The sequence below is a fragment of the Notamacropus eugenii genome, chromosome 1, assembly GCF_028372415.1.
Source record: "Notamacropus eugenii isolate mMacEug1 chromosome 1, mMacEug1.pri_v2, whole genome shotgun sequence".
Taxonomy (NCBI): Eukaryota; Metazoa; Chordata; class Mammalia; order Diprotodontia; family Macropodidae; genus Notamacropus; species Notamacropus eugenii.
The window spans coordinates 637,629,322-637,638,963 of NC_092872.1; the positions used below are offsets into that span (position 1 = coordinate 637,629,322).

Genomic DNA, 9,642 nt, shown 5'->3' on the forward strand with positions numbered 1-9,642 from the left:
TGTGTGAAAATCTTAATTACTTAAAGATAGTAGCCTGAAGTCCTCTCCTCCAGGTTATACATCTTAGTTCCTTCAATAGATCTTAACTTTTGTGGAGGACTGGTCAATGAGGGTCAAAGACTTGAAGCAAGTGTAGATGTTTTCTACTTAATTCCAATTCAACACTTGGAACACTGAAAGACAGTTTTTGTACATGATGATTCAAGGAGTTCTTGCTGTGTGATGATAAAAAGTCTTCTGATTGACCATAGAGTTAGGACTGATGACTTTGGAAGTGAAAAGTCAGAAATGAATGTGTCAAGAAAACTTGTTATCTCTCAATCTCTTTTTCTTGAGATTTAGAGTGAGGAAAATTGTCTTAATCTGATGGGTGGGGGAAGGCAGCAGGCCACTCTCTTACTTCCCTTCCCTCTCTCTGTACCCATGAACTCATGATATCTGCTTCTTCTTTCCTAATCCTAAATGAATTACTCCTGATCTTAGGAATATTATGAGATGGAGCATCCAGGAGCATCCATTGAAAAATTATGAAGTCCCATCAGCAGTCACACTGGCTACCGGAGTTAGTAGCAAAGTCCACTAAAGCTGGAAGCAGTAGCCATGGGAACTTGGGGTGTGTGTGACTGAGCAGCAACCTTGAGATGAACCAGGAGAAATTTTGGGGTGGTAGCCAAGGGCAGCTGAGTGAACCAGTCAAGCACCTTCCCTTCTTTGGAAATTTCTCTCTGGAACCTGAAGGTACAGAGAGGGTGGGGAGGGAATGGCTGCTAGAATGGCAATAGCCAACAAAAGAGGAAACATAAAGATAGTCACTTGAAGACAACATTGATCATAACCCCTCAGTATGGAAACACGTAGTGGGTATGAAATCTACAAATGAAATCTACACCAACTCTTCAAGCCCAGAAGAAAGTTACACCCAAGGGGAAACTTCATAAGAACTCTATGAATAGACTCCAATTAATCAGGAACTATAAAGAATTATTTTTCCACAATTGTTCTTTATAAATTTTTGAAGATGTTTATTTTAAATTTGAAACCTCTGTACCCTAGGACCTTATCTGTGTAGGGGGTGGGCAAACCTACAGTTTGAGAAGAAGGCTTTATACCAATAGTTCTTCCTATACCTTCATTTAAAATCTCTTACCCCAGAAGTTAATACAGCTTGGTTGATTTATATTGGGAGCACACCAATAGGGTCTTGGGAATTAAAATGCTAGACTTCACAGCTCTTCAGGATTACATTGTAGAACTCTAAGGAGAGAAGTAATAAAATGTACTTCTGGGAACCTCCATCCCTGAATATGAGTGTCCAGTTAGAATAAGCTCAGAGAAGTCATTACACAAGAAAGACATAAGATGGTTTAATATTTTGTTAGAGTTGGCCTTGTCTAGGGAATTTCATACTTTGTTCAGAAAGCAATAGAATGGAAAGAAACTTGCCTCAATTCTCATCAGGCTACTCTGATATATGTGTGCATGTGTAATATGTATGTATGTATATGCACATATATGTATGTATATATACATATACATACATGCATATATACACACATTTAATTTAGAACATCTATATAAATTGGGTTGGTTAACTACCTATAATCTGATCCATTAGGCACATTCAGGGTGTAGTTGGCTATTACTTTTCCTTTCCTTCTTGTCTTTATCATATCCCTCCCTTTCTCCTCCCGGTCTTTTTCCTTCCTTCCTTCCTTCCTTCCTTCCTTCCTTCCTTCCTTCCTTCCTTCCTTCCTTCCTTCCTTCCTTCTTCTTTCTTTCTCTCTTTTTTTCTTTCTCCTCCTCAACAGCTACCTCAAACAGGTATTGAGTAACCTATTGTGTTTATGACACCATTCTAATCCAATTCAATAAACATTTATTAAGTGCCTACTATGTGCCAGGCACTGTGCTAAATGCTAGGAATACAATTAATAAAAAGAAATACAGTCCCTGCCCTTAAAGAGCTTATAATCTAAAAGGGAAGACAACACACCAAAGGAATGGTTGAAGGGGCATCTTGTTTCATGGAGTTGAAATTAGGCTGAGGAGCAGATAGAAAGTGGAGAGGGCTGATGCTGTTATCTGTAGGCTGTGGGGAATACAAAAAGGGAAAAGACTTCGTCCTTCCTCTCAAGAGGTTTATTCAACCACATTAAGATAAAGGGATAAAGGGATTTACAGGGCAAAGACCTATAGGAAATCCTAACAGCTTTATCTGTGTGTTAGGGAACATCTACAGCAGATTATTCAGGATAGAAAGGAGGTTCCATCATAACTGAATGTCCAGTCACTTCCTGGCTACTCCTTTGTAAGGTTTATGGTTTTTCTGTGAATCTCAGAAGACTTCTTGTTCATTTACCATTGCAAGCAGTAAAATGTTCCTGTCATGTCTTACGGTCTAATCAACACAAGTCTTTTTTGTACTCCGGTTCAAATTATAGGACTATGTGATGGCAAATTGTTTCTTCACTTTGACTCTCAGTTAAAAAACTAGATACTTTAGAAATGGTCATTTCTAGATATTCAGTTGCTTACCATGCAAACAGTCCCATTTACAGAACAGGATTGAAATGGGAAAACATTTAATTGGGATAGAAATGAACAGTAAGGCAACAGAAATCAATCATCACCGTTATCACTAAGAAATATAAACTTTGTCTCTTTTCCTGAAGAATAGCTCGGGTCTCAACCACTCCAAATTCCTAATTCTAATACAGAAGGCGTGGATACAGCATGACCTTGAGAACCTTCAAAACCCCTCTCATCATGTTTTTCCAGCTAATCTGTCTCCTTATACTATAATGCTCAGCACTAAACACAAAACAAACAACCAAAAAAGTCCGGATGTGATCTGTCCAATACAGATTATAATGGGACTTTCATTTCCTTATTTCTAGAAGTTATGCTTCTTTTTTCTAAAACAACATCACATTAACTTTCTTGTTTGCCATATTGTCTTATTGAAAGATATTGAGATTGTGGTCCACTAACATGCTCAGATCTTTTTCAGATAATCTACTTGTAAGCTATGTTTCCTTTATCTTATACTTATGAAGTTGATCTTTTTAATGTGAGTTTTATGACTTTAGATTTATAACTGGCAATTTTCCTCCTATTATGTAAGACCCAGTGCTCTAGACTGTCAAGATCTTTTTAAATGCTGATTTTATCATCCTGTTTGTTGATTATTCCTTATAACTTTACATCATCCATGAATTTTATCTTTAATGGAGTCATTGATAAAAATGTTGAACAGCAGAGACACACAGAGACACACAGCGTCTTTGGGACACTATGCTAGAAACTTCATCAGCTGTCATCAAATCTTTAATGAGTGCTCTTTGAATTTAGTCATTCAGCCAGTCCCAAGGCTATTTAATTGTATTATCACCCAGTAGATAGATGATAGCCAGAAAGCTAGATATATGAAAGATAGATAAAATGAGAAAGCAGGGTTTGAATACTGCCCCAGACACTTACTAGCTGTATAGTGACCACGGGCAAGCTACTCAACTTCTTTGATTATCAGTTTCGTCATCTGTAAAATGAAAGGGCTGGACCCAACAGTTTCTAAGGTTTCTTCCAGTTCTAAATCTGTGACCCTATGATCAAATAACTGTCTTCATCAAAATCTGTTTGCTTATGCTAATCTTGATCACTGCAAGAAGAAATGAAATGAATAAATATTATATACAGTTATCCCTCAGCACTTGTGGGTTTCACTTTCACAGTTTTGGTTATTTGCAGCTTGACCAGTGACAATTAAATGGAAATTTTTGGAGATTTGTGTATACTGCGAAAAATCACAGATGATGTGCAGACATAAAAAAAAAAAACCTAAAAAATTAGTAAGTCAAAAATGCATAAATATTGTATATTATTAACTTATTATCATTTACTACCATGAGTATACTTACATGAATTTATTATAAACATTTGAATTTTGTTAAATGTTTCAGTGCACTGAAGAACTACGGGCTATGCATCCTCTTTGGAAATGCCTCCTCTTTTTCTGTCCAACACCCCGACTCAGTTACATACCAGTGATCATTGTTATCTTGTGCTTTTCCTAGAAGAAGGAAATCTTTGAATCAGTTTCTTGCAACTATACTGCAAGCTGTGAAGATTCTGCAGAATGTGCAAGATACTGATCTCTCTCACATAGAAACTAAATTTTTATGTGTGCAGTGTTTTGTTTTCCTTGTTTTATGTTTTAAATAAATATGATCAGAATTATTAAAAATAAAGGTTTGAGGTGGAGCCTACAGTTATTAGCAACTTTTCACACTTGCAGGAGTCCTGTGACCCTAATTCCTGGAACTGTCAAGGACTGACTGTATACACACAGAGACACAAACATACACATACATACATATACACACATATATGCCAATATGCATCATCAATTTACTGGACAAAGATTGGACATTAACTACCAGCCACTAAATAAATGTTTATAAATGACCTAATTACTGTATAATTCTTAGCCTCTTTGTTCTCTTTTTGGCTACTATATCACTGTTCCTGCAGAAGTAGAAGGGGACCATATGAGTTGAAGACTAGCTTGTCTTTTTAAACCTTTCAAATCAGCAAGCATTTGTTAAATGCCTACTATGTACAGGCACTGTGCCAAATACTAGAATTACAAATACCAGCAAGAGAAAAACTGCTCCTACCCCTAAGTACCTTAAATTGTAATTAGAGAAGACAACACTAAAAAGGGAGCTGAAAAGCACCAGTGAGGGTGGGAGAAGGTACCCTGAGTTGGGGCAAGGTGGCAAAGTTTGGAAAGTCATAAAGGGGAGTGGGAAAAGAGTGAAAAATGGTTGACTTGGGCACTTAAGAATGGAGACTCCAGAAGGAACTCATTAATAGGAGGAGAAGATTGGGGTGAAAGAATCTTCCATGGTAAGAAGACTTCATGGATGAAGAGATCTTCCATGGTGAGAAGGAAGTGGATATAAACTGGTATAAGGAGGTGAAGTCCAGAGAGTCAGGCGGATGGTTAAAAAAAACAAGAGTGAAGAATGACTGGTCTAGGAACTTCCTCGAAAGGAAAGTTTGGGAGGAACTTGGGAGGCAGGAGGCACAAAGGTGGAGGGAGCTTCAGGGTGAGAAGGTAGTTGAGGCACAGGCATATATTTGTATGTGCTGTATTTGAGCTTATTAGGTAATAGTCCTTGTTTTGTTTTGTCTTGTTTCTGACGCATGATTAGAAACCAAAAACCAAGAGGTCATATTCACCTCTCTATAGCACTTAGTATACTGCATCTTAAATATAGTAGGTGTTTAATAAATATTAGTTGAATGAATGAATATAAATGAAAATTTATTAGGTAAAAAATCTCCCAGCTGCTGTGCTCACCACCATGAATTAACATTGTTTCTTGTATATATGATAGTCAACATGGAGTATTCAAATATATGCATTATTTTGCCACAACCCTCCCTACTTTGTCACACGTTGCTCAAACTCTCAGTTCTAATCAGATTTATCTCTCTGGTGTCTAAAAGCACTCTTGATACATTCTACTCTTTTTTTTCCTTTTGCTTTTCCTGTCCTTCTGAATGAAATACCTTCCTTCAATTTTTTTTATCCAATCTGTCAAAGTCCAGTTCAGTTCCCAACTCCTCTTGAAAGTTTTATTGATCATTCTGTATGTATCTATCATATCTTCCCACTGATAAAGTAAATTTCTTGATGTTAGGTATATCATCTCTTTTAATTTCCCAGAGCAATAGACATAGTAAATACACATACACACATACACACACACAAAATAGAAACTGAGTCTTTGTATATAACAAATGTTTAATGATTTTATTAATTAGGAGGACACAGGTTCACTGCCTTCACTGCCACTCTTTTTTTAAATTTGATTCACCAAGTCTTTATTAAATACTTGGTATGTGTCTACTATTATACTCTCCACTGTTTGGTGGCATAGAAGAGAAATGCATGACTTAATTCCCGTCTTTGAGGGTGTTGTTGATTTAGTTAGTCAGAAAAAAATTAGTTCACCCAATATAATTGGAGAACAATGGGAAAAAATAAGCAAAATGGAAGGGTCTTGATCTGAAAGAGTGAGGAGAGTACCTATAATTAATCCACTGATTCTTGAAATATTGATCTAAGCGTGTTTTTCTAATAAAAATAAAAAACAAAGATGCAAAATTATATAGTAGCTAGAGAATGTCTGGGAATCAGAAAGATTTCAGTTCAAGTATCATCCAGGACACATTAACTATAAAACTTTGCTCATCACTTAACCTCTTAGTGGTCCCTGGGAAATTAGCCAACACTGTAATTTGAAAAGATGACAGTCTGTATTGTTTGAGAAAGTTTCTAATGAGAAGTTTCCTCTACCAATTAAATCACAGAATCAGTATCCCTCCCAAAAAAGTAAAAGGACACATTGAATTCATATTTGACTAAAGCAAATAGAAAAAAAGGAATGTTTTTCCTATCATCTCTAAAATGACAAGAAGAGATCTTATGGACTATATGAGTAGGCTAATTAGAATTCTCTTAGTGATGTTATTAAAAACACTGATGCATTTTCCATTCTGATTGATACAACTTCAGACCATTCCTCCTATGTAATACTTCTATTTCTGTGATTTTTATCCTGGCTATATTCACCCCATCCCCCATGCCTGAGGTTTGCTTCCAGGATTAAGGAAATGTCAGTTACTATCACCCTTCAAAAGGGAGGATATTATATATTTTAATATTCTTCTCTCAGTCTGACCCCTTTGCTGCTGACTTGGAAATGGCATATTGAGAATCCAAGTTAAGATTGGACCAGGTAGGTCATCCAAAATGACAGGGAATGGGACATGTCTGAGACATGCCAAGGAAAGCTGAGAGCAGGAGAATTTAGAGATTCCAAATAGTTGTAGGGCTGAAAACTTAGTGGAAAGTCAAATAGTGGTATAGGAAGAGAGTTATTGTAGTTCTATATAATTGAAAATCATTTCCTGTGTCTCCAACCTCTAAAAATTTTACTCAATGTTGGTGATCATTGTTGGCATGATCAGATCATGATTTTACCATGATTGAATATGGAACAGTTATTGGGTGAGTGAAGGTGAGAGAGAGAGAGAGAGAGAGAGAGAGAGAGAGACAGAGAGACAGAGAGACAGAGAGACAGAGAGAGACAGAGACAGAGAGACAGAGAGAGAAAGAGAAAGACAGAGTAGTAGTAGTAGTAATAGTAGTAGTAGTAGTAGTAGTAGTAGTAGTAGTAGTAGTAGTAGTAGTAGTAGTAGTAGTAGTTGTAACAGGAAAAGTGTCTCAGTATGAACCCTGATTTTCTGATTTAGAGTAAATGTCTTGAAGTTCTAGGAAGATTGAATATCAATTTCTAGTAATAATTCCCCAGAAAACAACACCAATATTTTGGGAGTAGTAATGATGGAAACATGACATATGCTAAATGAATTGAACAGTTCTAAACCTCCTTTAATTTCTACATGGGAAAAGATGGAGTTCTAGAACAATAACAAATGTTTATTAAGTATTTGCTATGGTTTGGGTAACTATACATCCTACTCTCTTTTTCCTTTTGCTTTTCCTGTCCTTCTGAATGAATATAATAAGAGTTAGGGGTAAAAAGAGTGACAAAAACAGTCCTTATCCTACAGAAACTAATGGGATCATGATTTAGTGGGAAGGAGTGAAATAGTTGTGAGTTTATGTGAGTGGATATTTTGCTAGATATCAATCTGGTATACAGCAAAGAATAAGGGGAATATGATTGTAAAGTGCTAAGAAAAGTTTGGACCACAGGTTCGACTAACTAGCCAAATATGGTCTAGGAAACATGGAGAAGTCAGCAGGGCTAGGATTGATTCCATGGAGTATATAAGCAATAGCTTTATGATTTTTTGCTCAGAGACTTCTGGGATCCATATGCTTTTTAAGCCCTACTAGTTCTCATAGGGCTGATGAGACTCAGTTGGGGTCAGCACCATCCCAGGTACACACGACTCCAGTTTTGATAAGTAAAACAAGTTAGCTAGAATTTGGTCTTTGCATACACATAGCATACAGTTATAAAAATACATTCTTCTCCAGTATACAGTAAAGCAAAAGAACTTGTATTTTATTTATTTATTTTTTTCCAATTTATTTTTTAAAAATTTTTATTTATTTTAAATTCTCAACATTCATTTCCACAAAATTGTGAGTTCTAAATTTTCTCCCCATCTCTCCCCTCCCCCTACTCCAAACACCTTGCATTCTAATTGTCCCTTCCACCAATGTGCCCCCCGACCAACACGTCTCCATTCCCTTATCCCCATCTTCTCTCTTGGCCTGTAGGGCAAGATAAATTTTTATACCCCACTACCTGTATTTTTTATTTCCCAGTTGTACCCCAAAATAATTCTCAACATCTGTTCCTAAATCTTGGAGTTCCAACTTCTCTTCCCTCCTCCCTCCCCACCCATCCCCTCTGAGAAGGCAAGCAATTCAATATAGGCTATATATGTGTAGCTTTGCAAGTGACTTCCATAATAGAGATGCTGTGTAAGACTAACTACATTTCCCTCCATCCTATCCTGCCCCCCAATTCTTCTATTCTCTCTTTTGACCTTGTCCCTCCCCAACAGTGTTTACTTCTAATTGCTCCCTCCTCCTATGTGCTCTCCTTTCCATTATCCCTCTCACCCTGCTTCTCCCCTTCTCCCCTACTTTCCTGTAGTGTAAGATAGATTTTCGTACCAAATTGAGTGTGTATGTTATTCCTTCCTTGAGCCAAATGTGATGAGAGTAAGCTTCACTTTTTCCCTCTCACCTCCCCCCTTTTCCCCTCCATTGGAAAAGCTTTTTCTTGCCTCTTCTATGAGAGATGATTTGCCCCATTCCATTTCTCCCTTTCCTCCCAATATATTCCTCTCTCCGCAACTCACTCAGCATAGCACCTGCTTGTTGGGTTAGACTTAAAGAAAGGTCCATTGCCTAGAATGGTTAAAACAGTTATAAAATACATATTATTTCTGAGAGGTAGAAAAGCTCTTATAGTTTCATTCTTCCATCACAAGCCTATTGGCCTTGAGAATTCTATCACATTAACCTACTCTAACTTTGGAAGCCACAAAGAGCCTCATCATGAAGGGTTGAGATAAAAATCAGGTAAATTTAAATGGGCTAACTGGGGAATGGGAACACACTTATTAGACAAGGTATAGAAAAAGATGTGTGAGAGGTCACCTCTGGGTCAGGGAAGGACGATCCAGGCCATAAGGTGTTATGGTGCTTCTGAATTATTAATTTTCTTCTACCAGTAACCATGGGAGACAGGTGCTATTATGATCCCCATTTTACAAATAAGAAAACTGAGACAAACAGTAGTTAAATGACTTACCCAGGATCACAAATCTAGTAAACATCTGAGGCCAAATTTAAACTTAGCTCTTCCTCAGTCTAGGTCCAGAACTTTATCCACTGTGATACCTGATAACCTTGATGAAGGATGATGAAGGCAAGAGATTCAATGTATTAGAAGAGTGCAAGGAAGGAACTAGGAATTTTTAGCCTAGAAAAGAGATGACTTGGAGTGGATGAGATGGGTCAAGAGAAGATGTGCTAATTGTATTCAAGTATAGAGATTCAATTCACTTTGCTTGAGTCTAAAG

The 9,642-nt window shown here is 37.0% G+C and overlaps 1 long non-coding RNA gene across 1 annotated transcript in view; it reads right to left on the reverse strand.

The window, feature by feature from the left end:
* Nucleotides 1-4,100, reverse strand: part of LOC140520925 (uncharacterized) — an 83,399-nt gene extending 79,299 nt beyond the window's left edge. The window contains exon 1 of the long non-coding RNA XR_011972713.1: nucleotides 3,918-4,100. This is a non-coding gene — a long non-coding RNA (uncharacterized lncRNA). The remainder of the gene's footprint in view (nucleotides 1-3,917) is intronic.
* Nucleotides 4,101-9,642: the final 5,542 nt, after the last annotated feature.